The sequence below is a fragment of the Uloborus diversus genome, chromosome 2 (genome assembly GCF_026930045.1).
Source record: "Uloborus diversus isolate 005 chromosome 2, Udiv.v.3.1, whole genome shotgun sequence".
Lineage (NCBI taxonomy): Eukaryota > Metazoa > Arthropoda > Arachnida > Araneae > Uloboridae > Uloborus > Uloborus diversus.
The window spans coordinates 17,725,539-17,740,702 of NC_072732.1; the positions used below are offsets into that span (position 1 = coordinate 17,725,539).

General features: G+C 35.8%; 1 pseudogene; it reads left to right on the plus strand.

The window, feature by feature from the left end:
• LOC129217758 (chitin deacetylase 1-like) overlaps positions 1-15,164 on the plus strand; it is a 75,796-nt pseudogene that overhangs the window by 47,855 nt on the left and 12,777 nt on the right.

Genomic DNA, 15,164 nt, shown 5'->3' on the forward strand with positions numbered 1-15,164 from the left:
ATTACAATTCTACCTTTGTTGGAGATCATCAGGATTAAATAACCGTAAGACGGCTAAACTAGTGACAGATGAATTTCGGCTATTTCACTTTGGTTCAAAGACGGGACAATACCATGTCACAAGGTCCTGATATACTACGAAACCAGAATTGAAACACATAATAAACCATTAAAAATCGATCATTCACATAAAACTAATTAGTTCTACCAAAAATATTTGTTCATTTATCAGGAGCAAGGAAATGATGCACTTTTTAATACAGTAGACAATATTTACAGCACGATATAATTCTTACCGTTGCCATCGGGATGACCATTTGAACATCCAATTCTTGAAAAGCGCCTTGCTTGTCATTGAAACCCAAGAACTCAAGTAGTGCTGCTTTGCCATTTTCTTCATTTCTGAATTTTTAACCACCCCAGCAACATTATTTGGAAAAGAGAGGAATAATTAAAAATTAAGGGGTGCAAAGGAGAGTATTCTTGGTGGCCAACGAAAGGATGCAAATCACACTGCAATGAAAAACCACATACATACCGTCAGAAAATCCCAGAGCTAGGCTGGGAAATTCATTCGCATCCACTGTATCCACCAGACCTTGTGTCCTCTAATTTTAGTTTATTCTTCTCTTTGCAAATTTCTTTGGTGGTAAAACTCTCACACACACACACACACAATAATGAGATGAAGATGTCAAAACAGCACTACTTGAAATCTTCGTCTCCCCAGACAAGGCGTTCTTAAAAAATGGAACTTATAAATTACTGTCAAGAAGTCTTAAGCAACAATTTAAATGCTATCTTACAGCAAACATTGTAAATATATTGAAAACTACATCGTTTTATTTTTCTTCACAAATCGGTATAGTTGTGTCACGGAGAGATCTCTACATAGTATAAAATGAAGTGTCCAAAAAGCGTCTGTTTGTTTAAACTCGCAATACTCGAGAACTACCCGGCCGATTTCGCTGAAATTTTCAAAATTTGTTCCTTTAAGTCCTGAGAAGGTTTGCAGACCAGTTCGAAAAAAATTCGATGAATAGTTCTTTTTTTATTCCAATTTAGGCCCAATTTTCACATGAATTCCCGAATATGGGGGTTAAAAATTACTCGCAATTAGTAATATTATATATCGTTGGAAAGGGAAGAATTTTCCGCGTTCTACGCAATTTGTTCCAACGCTCTAACTTAATTGCGGCGGGAGTTATTTACGTTTTTAGCTCGAATTTGTTTAGGCTTAGTTGAAATTTAGGCACTACTTTCCTTATTAAATTTATCAATAAAAAGTGAATGAATTGTCCTACAATTTTCGTTTTGACACCATTGAAAAGAGCTACCTTTTTTACTCCAGATCTAACTCGACCTATGGTCGGAAGTTTAATTCTCTATCTCCATTAGAAAAAAAGTTACAAGCGAATGAAATGAAGTTCAAAAATCTGTTCTCTATTCAAGTTTTTAACCATTTTATTTTGCGTTTCCACGGTAACGCTTTTTGAATAAATTGTTTCTATCTTTCTCATTTTCAATTCTGAAACTTATTTTATTTTGTGTTTCCATAGTTACGCCTTTTAAATCCATCTTTCTCATTTTATTTTAATTTCTTAAAAGTATTTTAATATCTGTCGTCATTGTTTGGAGTTGAAATTTTGCATGATGATTTTTTTTCTTTTATTTATGCCTGATTGTTGAATATACGTCACTTGACACAATTTTTGTTTTCAAAATAGACCGGGCAAAGCCGGGCAACGCAGCTAGTAGCAGATAAACTGGAAGCGGAAACAAAACACTTCAATTTGTAGTAGTTACAATCAGCAAAAACACGCGAGCACGAAAAACCTTTACTGCTACTGCTTGCGCGTTCTTGCTTATCCTACCTATTACAAAATGAAGTGATTTGTTTTCGCTATAGTTCATCCACCTTCTCTCCGGGGGTAAAAACTATTGAACATTCTGGTTACGTCATATTACAAACGTATTTTGTTGCTACAAAAACTTCAATAACATGTACTACACGTCGTTGTAACGCTGTCCGGTAAAAAGCTTATTAAGTTGCTTTTCTGTGGATATATTTCCGTGTGCAATTGTGTGTTACCTACTACATGCCATTGCGACGTTGCCATCTTTATATAAACTGGTTTGTCGTTTGCTAAATATAAGTGACATTATGTGAAACCAGGGTTGGCAAGTTTCTGCCGAGGCGGTTAAAACCACTGGTAGAAACCGGTTCAAACCGGCATGGCAAAAACCACTTTCTGCCACATTTGTGGCAGAAACTGGCAAAAACTCACAAAATGAAAAAAAATTAAATTATTGACATGCAATAGGAAGTGCATGGAAAAAATAATTATTAACCAAAGCACAATTTAATTACGATATTACCACAATTTAAAATCAAATGTTACATTGTTTGGACCCTGCATTTGCTTCTTAGAAAAGGTGGTTTCTAAAATCTAAACAGTTTCTCAATCTAATATGTACAAATGAGAAACTTTAGAATGTTCCTGCAACAGAAGAGCTAGCAGGCAATGCATGAAGGGACAAGCAATGTTCGTGAAACTTTCATCTATTGTATTTTTTTTTAACTGGTCCACCATGTAGTAACTGAGGCAGTGGGAGAAATTCAACTGGAAAAATAAGTTTCGAGAAATAGGGCCAATTTGCTTTGCAAAGATGTGGCATTAGGTACAAAATCTATGTTAATATTGGCAAGTAAAATTCTGGCACTTTCTTCTTGAAGCACGTGATAATTTCAATCACAAACAATTTAGATGAAGCATATAAGTGAGCAAATTAAAATCAGAGATGCCTTTTAATTTTGTATGTCGCTCCTCTTTCCTGAGCACCTATATGATTTTTCGTCCTTTGTTAGATTAATCCAAACATTACGAGCATCTGCAATTGAAAAGTTCCCTTCTCGAACAAAATCAAGGGCATTAGCATAGGATTTTATTTTTTTTAAATGATGAAATGAAGTTTAATATTTTAGTTTACTTAAACGAATATCATTTAGCAATCACTTAAGTAATTAAAGATGCTTTTTAGTTTTTGACAGTTTCTGTCGGTTTTTACCGGCTATAACCAGTTTCTGCCACTGGCACAGCAAAAACTAGTTTCTGCCGGCAGAAAGCCAACCCTGTGTGAAACTGGTTATTAAAACGTTGTTGCTCTATATGAGCACACTTCTATAATACTTATCTGTCTATTCAATATTCAAATATATGTGCTGCGAAGTTTTTTCGTGCTTTCGTTTCATTGATCCCGTGAGTTGCAGCCTTCTTTTTTCCTTATCTTTCTGTTAAATCGCTTGAATAGGAATTCGAAAATCTCCCTCGGGCGTCGTTACTGGCATTTGCAACCTCAAGCCTAGGCTGTTTAAATGAATAGATTTTTCGTGCCCGTTCTGTCTTTAAAGTTAGTCTAAGGGCTTTTGAACCATTTGTAAAAACCGGATCATATTTCGACAAAATAAAATAATAACACAGAATTACTTCTCTTGAAACCAATGGCTCCGAGCACCAAGCCCATTGAAGAAAGCAATCACAAAATGCGCATACGAAGCTATTTGAATATTCATACATTCCGTAGGTTGGGAAAATATCCTGAAGCAGTGAAAGGAGAACTGGTTTTTCCAATTCGTCTTCTTCAAAAGCTATTATACTCACAAGTCATCGACATCCACCATCCACTCTTAATTTGCATTTTGACGGTGCACAAAACCTGCACCCACTTTTAAAGGCATGAAACGTATGCTGATAGCCAACTTGAATAGAATGCACAAAATACATATTGAAAGATGTAATTTAACCACATTGCGCGACTAAAGCCCTCGTTACATAGTTGAGCTTTACAATATTTGAAGGAACTATTTATGATGATTTTAGTGAATGTCCTTATTATCCCATGAAAATTAACAAACCATCAGACAGTTTCATGAAAAGTAAAAAATATTACAATTTCAACAAGAGTTTCAAAAAGTATCTGAAATTGCACAGCAGTATTGATGAAAACATTTAAAATACATAAATAATCTTTCAATGTATTTCGATATAGTAATTTTGAACTGTTAGAACATCTTAATGCACTACACCAAGGCATCTTCACATTAAAGATAGCGTTTAATAAAAAATACGAATAGCAAAGAGAAAATATCTAGTATTCCGCACAGTGAAATCACACAGGCAACGACACAAAATGGCGGACTGAGCCCACGTGACTGCCCGCCTCCAATCGCAATCGAAAGCGGCGTGGAGTGCATGGATCAAAGTGTGTCGCTACTTAAGAGAAGGATCCAGGGCTTTATGCACGACAAGTGCGATAAATTACAATAATTTGTTTTATGTTCAATTACAATTTTTCATGTTCTTGATTACCTAATCAGGCCACCTGTTAGGTATGTCCGTTCACAACGAAATGGCACTTCGCCCCGCTTTCTTGAACGCAGAGTTTAGTTCAGCGCGGGGATTATCGATTAACAGATTCTGATGCTTTTAAATGAGATAACCTTAACTTTGGCGCGCATTTAAGGGGGTCAGGGACACATTTTGAAAATTTTTTTTATTATATACTTTAGAGTTTTGAATTTTTTTACACTGATTCACCATTTAATTAATAAGCAAAATCACAACATAAATAGGAAAAAAAATTTTTTTTATATTTAAATGTAATTTGTTTTTTTTAAAAAAATGGGGTTGCTTTAAATTGCTATAACTCAAAATATTGTTGGTCAAATTTCAATTTTTTTTTTTAAAAAAGTATGCACAAATATCTAAGCTTTAATTTTTATTCGGCGATTTTAAAAATATTGATTCAATAAAAAAATTTAAAATATTTGAAGAAAAATTTCGAAAAATTCGAAGATACTTTTTTTTTAAAAAAATCATATTTTTTGCAGTAAACGTTTTTTTCAAAATCGCCGAATAAAAATTAAAGTAAACTGTTTGAAAAAGACATGCTCCAAGTTTCCTTACTTTATCTTCATTGGTTCCTGACTTATAAGAGTTTGAATGCAAGAAATCGGGAAAAATTGCATCATGGAGAAAAACGCGTTTAAAGTTTTAAAGTTCAATACACATTAGTTAGGTGCGGGCAACAAAACGAATTATATCATTTGTTCTAATAAAGATAGAAACGCGATTCAAACGTCCTTTTAAGCAGAAGAAACGGACTAATTTTTAAATGGTTAAAAAAAAATTGCAAAATTTGACGATTTTTGTGTCCCGGACCCCTTAAATGTGCAAAACAGTCTTAGTGTCCTCTACGACAAAATGCTATGATCATAATCTTTCTTCCGAAAACAGCGAAATAGAATCGTCGGATACCACGTGCCGAAGGCAGAGCCAAAAACTATTCTCCTGTAAAGCGAACCATAATTACTGCTTTAAATATAACTGTTAAAAGTTTTTGCCCAAAATTTAATTTTCAAATGGGGTGGAAAAAAGACTTTCAATGTAGGTAGAATGTTCCAAATAAATTTAAATTAATTCATAAAATCTCAACGACACTGAAAGTTTGGACAATTTATGCCTGTGTCTGGATGAACAAGTTCAATTTTTATAAAATAATGCCTGTCATCATCATTAACAAATACATTGCAAAGATAGATATATTTTTTAACGATTATTTTAAATTTTGATAATGAATCATTTCTAGCATTTTTGCACTACATTTTAAAAATGTTGAAGTAATGTTCAGGATGTATCTTATGTATCTTTGACTCTTTTTCTGACTTAATCTATTCAAAACGATAATAGAAAATAGTTAAACAGTACAATTAAGTATGTTTAACTCTTTTTTATTTAATCAAATCATCTGACTTTGTTTATTGAAATAAATAAGTATACATGATTCAGTTAATCAAACTGATTTATTGTGCTTTTTCATTTTACTGATCTTCATTTTTAAATGATGTTCCATCAACAATGTGTAAAATGTAACGAAAGCATTTCCTTATTTTTTACCCGACTGCGCGTGCGCGACGCAAAGAAGGGTAATGTGTTTATCAGTCTATGTATGTATGTATGTCTGTTCCTATGTGGCGTTCTACAGGCTAAACGCCTTGGCCAATTTTGGTAATTCTTACGTCAATCGATTTGTCTTAACCTTGGGAGTGTCACTAAACACATGACAGTAATCAAAAGTATCATTTCAAAAACCAGTTTCCATTTTGTCAGTTTGGGATCGGCGCATGCTGGGTGTAGCACATTGTGTCGCACGCTACCTGCGTGCGACAAATGCAGGTAGTTTTCGCTGCCTGAATTTTTTTGTTTACTGTCTACTAATTGGGGTCTCAATGGCCGAGTGGTCTAAGCGATTGCTTCTCCCACTTGAGGCGGTGCGTCAAGATACCCTCGCTCCGGATGTACTTTCCCCTCTTTCTGATGTAAATTCTTTTATGTGTTCTTTATATGTATTCTGTACGTCATAAAAATATATCATGCGTAACGAAGGCAAGACTCAGATTGTAGTCCTCATCAAAATAAACCTGTGCAAAATTCACCAAAAGAAAGAAAGTCTACTAATTCGATTTTTATCTCTAACATGTTGCATTTGTTTTTGCCTTGATTCAAGGGACTGAGTTTTGCGACGTGTAATTTCTTGAGAGACTTTTTTAGTTTTGAGAGAAAGATTTGACTGACGACGTTTCCGATTTCGCGTCATCATGAGTTATACATGCTGTTCAATATAGCTGTGCTGTAGTTGACTTAAGTTCGCGCATTTTTGCCAAAGGTCAAGCACATGTAGCTTTAAGTCGAGTTAGGTCCCTAGAGGGACTAATTAACAGTAGTTTAGACCACCGCAAGTTACTTAATAAACCTCACGATACAAACAAACTCTCTCAGTGAAATGACAAGGTTGCGAAACGTACCGTCTTATAATCATAATAACTAAGTCAATGAAAAATAACTAAAAAGTTTAAAATAAAAAATTATTAAATAAAAACAAAAAACCCGACTGCGTAAAAACCAAAAAAAAAAAAACTAAAAAGAAAAATGTATAAGCCCAGTAGTTTAGAATGTTATTAAGTACTACTGAATAACTATACCGTTGAAATAGTTTTATAACCGTACACAGATAAGACTAATCATAAATTCAAAAGCAGAATAGAAGGATCAACAGTCGGGGCCCATTCCTTTCTGATTCATAGAATCCCGTAAAATTTGAATGGATTTTTTTTAAAAAGAAAACATCCTGTCGCGCGTGTGAAACGAAACCAATACCGTAAACATTGAGAAGCTTCATATTAAAAAATATATAAATCTTTTTATATGAAACGAAACCAATATCGTCACACATTGAGCAGCTTCGAAATAGTAATTGTTATAACAAAATATCCAGTAATATAAAACGAAACTAATATCGTCACACATTGAGCAGCTTCGGGATAGTATTTTTTTATAAGAAAACATCCAGTAATATGAAACGAAACCAATTTCGTCACACAATGAGCAGCTTCGAGATAGTAATTTTTATATGAAAAACATCCTGTAATATGAAACGAATCCAATTTTGTCACACATTGAGCAGCTTCAGGATAGTAATTTTTATGAGAAAAACATCCAGTAATATAAAACGAAACCAATTTCGTTACATAATGAACAACTTCAGGGAGAATATAGACAGTAATCATACATAGAAATTTTGAGCCCGTTAATTCAATCCTGTTAGACGTTATTATAACTTCTTGCAACATGACGGTACAATGATTTACCTGTGAATCTGAGTCTCTTAATTTAGTTAAAGAATATTATATAAATGCAAAAAGGTATTGATGGTTGTTTCGTTTACAGAGCCTCGTCTGGCAACACCACTGTTGGCGACAGACGAACCTTTATGCGACACTGGCAAGCTGGCCTGTGGGAACGGCGATTGTATTGAAAAGGAATTGTTCTGCAACGGACTGCCCGACTGCAGTGATGGTTCAGATGAAAATGCTTGCAGTAAGTTTTAGCATTGCTGATTTTGTATATAAAGGGTGTCCCAAAATTAACGCAAGATTTGAATTTGCCGACATTTTTGCAATAAATTGTGGGCAATCTTGAAAAAAGAACAATTTGGCAGCTGAGGGTCTAGGATTATTACAAATGGAGCGTTTTCGATTCTATAATGCGTTTTCATTATCGAACAATTATTTGAAAAATAATGAAAGTTTGGGCGGGTCAAGCAGTTTACTGTTATTGGCGCTCGATATCGCAATTAGGTAATGCGCAGGTGGTTGTGGGATTGCTGACATAGACGTTTCACTTCAAATAACCCCATAGGGAGAAGTCTAATGATGTAAAATCACACGATCTAGGGTACAATTCATATCACCGAAACGAGAGAGTACACGAACAGGAAATTCCTTATGCAGTGATTGAATTGTTTCGCTGGCTGTATAATAGCATAACACTCCATTTTTACTAACCCTAAACTCCCAGCTGTCAAATTGTTCTTTTTCCGTGGCTGCCAACAATTCACAGCAAAAATTGTGGCAAATTCAAATCTTGCGTTAATTTTGGGACACCCTTTAGTAGTACTTGCTATGTTCATTATAATTAATTTAATTAATAGTGCGAAAACTGTGAAGTGTCATAAATTGATCAAACTCGACGCAATATTTACTTAAATTGCCAACAAACAAACAAAACCCATTCGCTATCAATGGACGTTGTATAATACCATCTTTGAAGACAATACAAATTTTCACAAAATGAGTCATGAGAGATTTTTACAAATGTTTTCCAATCATTTCAATAGCTGAAATACTTGAGCGCAATAATTTATCCTGGATGTTTATGATGCAGTGTATCGGATTACGATTTTTCAAGCCTGGGCAAATCTTGAAATTGCCGCCCCTACGCATCATCTTTCGAGTTTTTATATTGAGTTTCAACGACAGAACACAGAAATAGAGTGAATTGCCACCCCTCAGAAGTTGCCGCCTAGGGCAAGGACCCCGGCTCCTCCCCCCCCCCAGATCCAGCACTGTTATGTTGTAAACAATTACTGTAAACATACAGGTTGTCCTGAAAAAGACTCACTGTTTTCAAAAATTTATAACAGGAGAACGGTTAATGATAAAAAACAAATTCTTGTAGAAAATTCTTGTGGTGGACCCTAAATTTTCCCCTCAGAGTTCCAAATTTTAGTTCAAAATTTTTTTAATAAATGGCGCTGCACATAGTAAGCCGGTAAGTCAAAAAAGAGAATTGAAATTCACCGATTTTTCCTCCGATTGCGACATGGGATAACAGCCGACGATTGTTTGAAAATATTGTTTTGTTCTTTTGTTCATTATTTTCGAAAAATTATGCTGTAATTTTCTATTTTTTTCTGATTTACGGGCTTACTACCTGCAGCGCCATCTACTGGAAAAATTTTCAATTAAAATTCGGAACTCGGGGGAAAATTTTTACGATCCACCACATGAATTTTCTGCAAGAATTATTTTTTTTATCATTTACCGTTTTCCTGTTACAAATTTTTAAAAACAGTCAGTCTTTTTCAGGACATCCTGTATATGTTAAGTGAAAATGTTAGCGTAATATTTTCTTTTGCTTCATTCGTTTTTCTACTTCTTCTCAGCTCTAACAGGCTTTAAAATTTACATTAATATTTAATTGCTCAATGTTCTTCTAATGCAATTTAAACCCAAAAAATTCACTTTCCATTCCCAATTTTCCATTTCGTACTATGACAATTAGAAGTGCTAAATATGAATACATCAGAAGTTTCCACCTAAACTATATGCAAGAAATGCTTTCTACATTTAAGAAGGCGATTTCTTAATATAAGTTTGCAAAATGATGCCCAAGATTATGAGCTGAATTTATGTAAAATACATACAAAGGTATTATTTACACAAGAATTCAATCCTCAAAAAAAAAAAAAAAAAAAAAATAATAATAATAATAAAATAAAATCGTTGTTTCCATTTACCCCAGAGTGCAGGATTTATGGGGTAAATTGAAACACCTAATTGGCACATCAAAACAGCTAGGAAGGTGAAATTCATGAACAAATGTTGCTAGTAACCTTCACATGACAAGTAAAACTAGTTGAAGCCAGTTAGTTTACAATTGCAGACCTTCTGAAGTGTGGGGGAACCCCCCAAATATTCGAGCAATTTTGCTACTGTGGAATCCCCATGCAATTGTGGAGATCCCAATTGAGGTAGTAAAAAGCAAAGGGATGCAAGTGGCAAAATTACAAATTTGGAGATAACCAGTATAGATGGTAGGTGAACCTCTCCTCTGTTTTGGGGCAAGAGATTGTACTAGTAGCCCTGGTAGACGCTGCTGTATAGCATGATTTAGGGAAAAAAATCAATGAAAGCCTATCTAGGATCTGATCTTTAAACGCGTTTTTCTCGAAATTTAAAATAGTCCACTTGCATCCCTTTGCTTCTCACTGTCTCAATTGTGGAATCATGTACACACCCCCGAGGTGGAGTGTGAAAGTCTGCATTGGCTGAGCGTGTTTGTCACTCGAACAGTGAGGATGTAAAGGGTGTCCCAAAATTAACACAAGATTTGAATTTGCCGCCATTTTTGTAATAAATGGTTGGCAACCCTGAAAAAAGAACGATTTGACAGCTGAGAGTTTAGGGTAATCAAAAATGGAGCGTTATACGATACAATAACGCGCTTTCATTATTGAACAACTGTTTCAAAAATAATGAAAGTTGAGGCTGGTCAAGCAGTTACTGTTATTGGTATCGCAACACGGTAATGCACGGGTGGTTGTGGGCTTGTCGACATAGACCTTTGAATTCAAATAACCCCACAAGAAGAAATTTAAAAATGTTAAATCACACGATCTAGGGTGCCCATTCTGATGACCGAAATGAGAGAGTACGCGACTAGGAAATGCCTTATGCAGTCATTGAAATGTTTCACTCTCTCTAGCTGTATGGTACAATAACACCCCATTTTACTAACCCTAAACTCTCAACTGTCAAATTGTTCTTTTTTCATGGCTGCCAACAATTTATGGAAAAAATGGTGGCAAATTCAAATCTTGCGTTAATTTTGGGACACCCTTTAGTTTTGTGCAATAAACAGTGCTTGAACGGAGTACAGTATTCTGTAATCAATTACAACCAGGACTGCAGAGTCGGAGGGAAAACTGCCAACTCCGGAAGTTTTAGAGCATTTGACTCCGACTCCACAAGCACTGGTAGAGTTACGGTCTTTGAGGGAAAATGACTCACTCCCACTCTTGGAATTTTGAACCTTCGACTCCCGACTCCGACTCCTTTTCCCCAAAATCAGTCCGACTCCGCAGTCCCGATTACAACCACCACAATAGAAAAATGTAAGATCACTAAGGATAAAACAAGAACTCTTTTCGCAGCGTCATCTTTCAACAATGATGATGTCTAGACAATTGTTTGGAAAGAAGCGGAGCTCTCAGAATGTCTTCTTCATGTTGCCCAGTCTTCACTCACTAATAGTTTAGTTTCAAAAATTACTACACGCAGGGCCGGATTTGGAAGTGTGGAGGCCCCGGGGCAACGAAGGAGTGGAGGCCCCTAATCAGGGTTCGAAAAGATCATCATATTTTCGAAAATATCCGATACTTTGATATATATCCGAATATTTTGATATATATGTATATATCCAATATTTTCGATTTAAAAAATTTCCATTCAAGCCATTTCGTCAAATAATTTTTAAATTTTTGAGCTCAAGAAGCGAGAAGTTGTAAGAATGACCTGCAAAGTTAACCATTTTTCGGATTTTTTTTTACTTACTTTATTTCTCTTTAACTCATAGGTGCAAATTACAAATTAAATGAATTTAAAAAAAAAAGCCATTGAAATGCTCGATCAAATAAAAAATTGATAGTAAATGGATATTTGCAATCAGGGCTTTCTGATAGTATATCGATAATAATATTATTTTTGTGCAAACATTCTTTGTAGAAATACAAAAAAAAAAAAAAAAAAAGACTAGGAGAAAAAACGTAAAATTTGCTGACCCGTGAAAGTTAGGATATTTTGTAAAAATTTTATTGTGGGGGCCCCTTTGTTGTGGAGGCCCCGGGGCAGTGGCCCCGCCTGCCCTCCCCTAAATCCGGCCCTGACTACACGAGTGGATATAGAGTTTTTACCCCACCCCAACTGACCCTATTTCCATTTTCCCCCCGTAAATTTCTTTCCACGGATTATCCTTTTTGACCAACTAGTTCGTAGGCTTCCTGTATTGCAAACTGATTGATGCATTTTCCCTCCTAGCTGTGGATCGCGACCCCAACAGAGCTCCCCCGTGCGACCAGACGCAGTGCGTGCTCCCGGATTGCTATTGCTCCCCTGATGGCACCCAGATCCCGGGACGACTGGAGCCGAACACGGTGCCCCAGATGATCACGATCACCTTCGACGACGCCGTCAACAACAACAACATCATCGTGTACGAGAAGATGTTCCGAGATGGAAGGAACAACCCCAACGGCTGTTCGGCAAAGGGAACCTTCTTCGTTTCTCACAAATACACAAACTACTCGGCCGTGCAGGAACTTCACAGGAAGGGTCACGAGATAGCAGCACACTCTATCACGTGAGTATCATCCTCCACATCTAAGGCCCCTATATAAAGGGTGTCCCAAAATTAACGCAAGATTTGAATTTGCCGCCATTTTTGCAATAAATTGTGGGCAATCTTGAAAAAAGAACAATTTGGAAGCTGAGGGTCTAGGGTTATTACAAATGGAGCGTTTTCGATTCTATAATGCGTTTTCATTATCGAACAATTATTTGAAAAATAATGAAAGTTTGGGCGGGTCAAGCAATTTACTGTTATTGGCGCTCGATATCGCAATTAGGTAATGCGCAGGTGGTTGTGGGATTGCTGACATAGACGTTTGACTTCAAATAACCCCATAGGGAGAAGTCTAATGATGTAAAATCACACGATCTAGGGTACAATTCATATCACCGAAACGAGAGAGTACACGAACAGGAAATTCCTTATGCAGTGATTGAATTGTTTCGCTGGCTGTATAATAGCATAACACTCCATTTTTACTAAGCCTAAACTCCCAGCTGTCAAATTGTTCTTTTTTCGTGGCTGCCAACAATTCACAGCAAAAATTGTGGCAAATTCAAATCTTGCGTTAATTTTGGGACACCCTTTATATACGAGCCGACGCATCAGCTTAAGATCAGCCTTTTTGGATCGGAGCGCATGTTTGAGTGGTTGTCTTTTCTGGCGAGTTATCGCGTTGGTGATTGTTCACTGTAAGCAATTATTAGTGGCACGTGAATTGTTTATAAAATCTTATACATATAAAATCTGAGTATCTATCTATCTATCTATCTATCTATCTATGTCCAAGCTTCTTCTCCCGAACGACAGTGAACTGACCATCGAACCAGGTATCGATGGATTCGTAATCTTCCCGTCTTCATGTTTGGCTATTTAACATAATCCTCTGATAATAATTAGCGGATATATCAATTAAAAACTATTAATTATGACTCTTAGATTTCAAAATCAAATCCCTATTTTTCGAAGGCTTTCCTCCATTCAAATTATTATTCAGTGCTTCAACTCAACTTTCCGGATGAACGCTTTTATTAAAATTTACAGCGTGAAGAAAATCATTGAGATGAAAGATCTGTTGCCATTTCTTTTTCTCGAATATGAACAGGTAAAATTCTTGTTTTTGTTTTGAGGCTTTTCCTGTAATCAGGGGATTTAAAATGTTTACTTTATGGGGGTTTTCCGCAATCTGCCACAAAATTTCACTGACTTTTTTTTTTTTTTGGTTCAAGCCTGAGTGTTGAACTCGCGTCACTTGACATAACTTTTATTTTCGAGGTGGACCGTGCACGTCGTAAAGTAAATGAGTGATTTACAAGTTATTTGAGTTCTTTGAGGGTTTGTACCTGGAAAACGGATTGATGTAATTCTTGTACGACCATGTGGATAGAATCCATCCAAATATTTATCTGAGTGGTATGTTGCATTAATAAACACCCGGGCAACGCCGGGTAGTAGACTATTTTATGTAAAAAGCGGATTGTTATTGTGCATAAATATTTCCGATATAGTCTATCAGATGTAATTCAGTTTAACGTGAGTAAAGATTATAGTTGATAATGCATATATTTTCCCCTTTTGTGCTGACTGAAAATGTACTCATAACTTGTATCATTGATAACGATTATTAACGTTGATGAGGTGTTTTGGCAAAAATATGTTTTACTGGTGTTTTGCAAACCTTGCTTTACGCGCATTTATTTATTCCTTAACGCGTTAGAAACTAGTGTCAGTGTACTACAAAAGCATCAACTGGACTGCTCTTACATTTTTTAGGTAGCCCGTGCAACGCCGGGCACGCAGCTAGTAAAATATTATTTCCTGCAAATTTGGCGAAATCCGAAACTTTGCTGTGGTAACCTAAGCAGTGCAACAATGAAAAATCCGATCCAAAATAGCTAAATTTAAGCTGATGCGTCGGCCTATCTATATAGCGGCTCTAACCAAATCACATGCGCGAATGCAGACGTAGCTCGATTTTATGGTTAAACATTGGATTGATGTAAAATTTAGTTAAAAAAATGAAAACAATTAATTCGAAATTTATGACAAATAAATTTTCTAGATGGCACAAGCCTAACTTTGTGACCTGATGATTAACTTTGTTAAGTTTTTACAATTCACAAACTGGCTAACTTAAATGAGACTAAGATAAAAGGATCTGTAATCCCACGATACTTGCCCAAATTTGAAGAATATATCGTCGGCTCAGAGTAACAGCAAGATACCTTTACAGTTGTTCTGAGACGACGATATATACAAGTTTCTTGGTTCATACGCTACATGCAATGCATTCAAACTGGCTAACCTAAATCAGACAAGACCTGTATCCCATGATATATGCCTAAGTCCGAAGAATATATCGTCGCTTCAAAGCAACAATAGGATATCTTACTGTTGTTAGCAGGTTTAGATGGGTCTTACTATTGCTCTGAGGCGACGATGTATACAACTTTCTTGGTTCATACGCTACATGCAATGCATTCAACCTGGCTAACCTAAATGAGACAAGATAAAAGGACCTGTAATCCCATGATATATGCCTGAGTTCGAAAAATCTATCGTCGCCTCAAAGCAAGAGTAGGATATTTTACTGTTGTTCTGAGGCGACGATATCATTAGGATGCGATAATAAAGATCT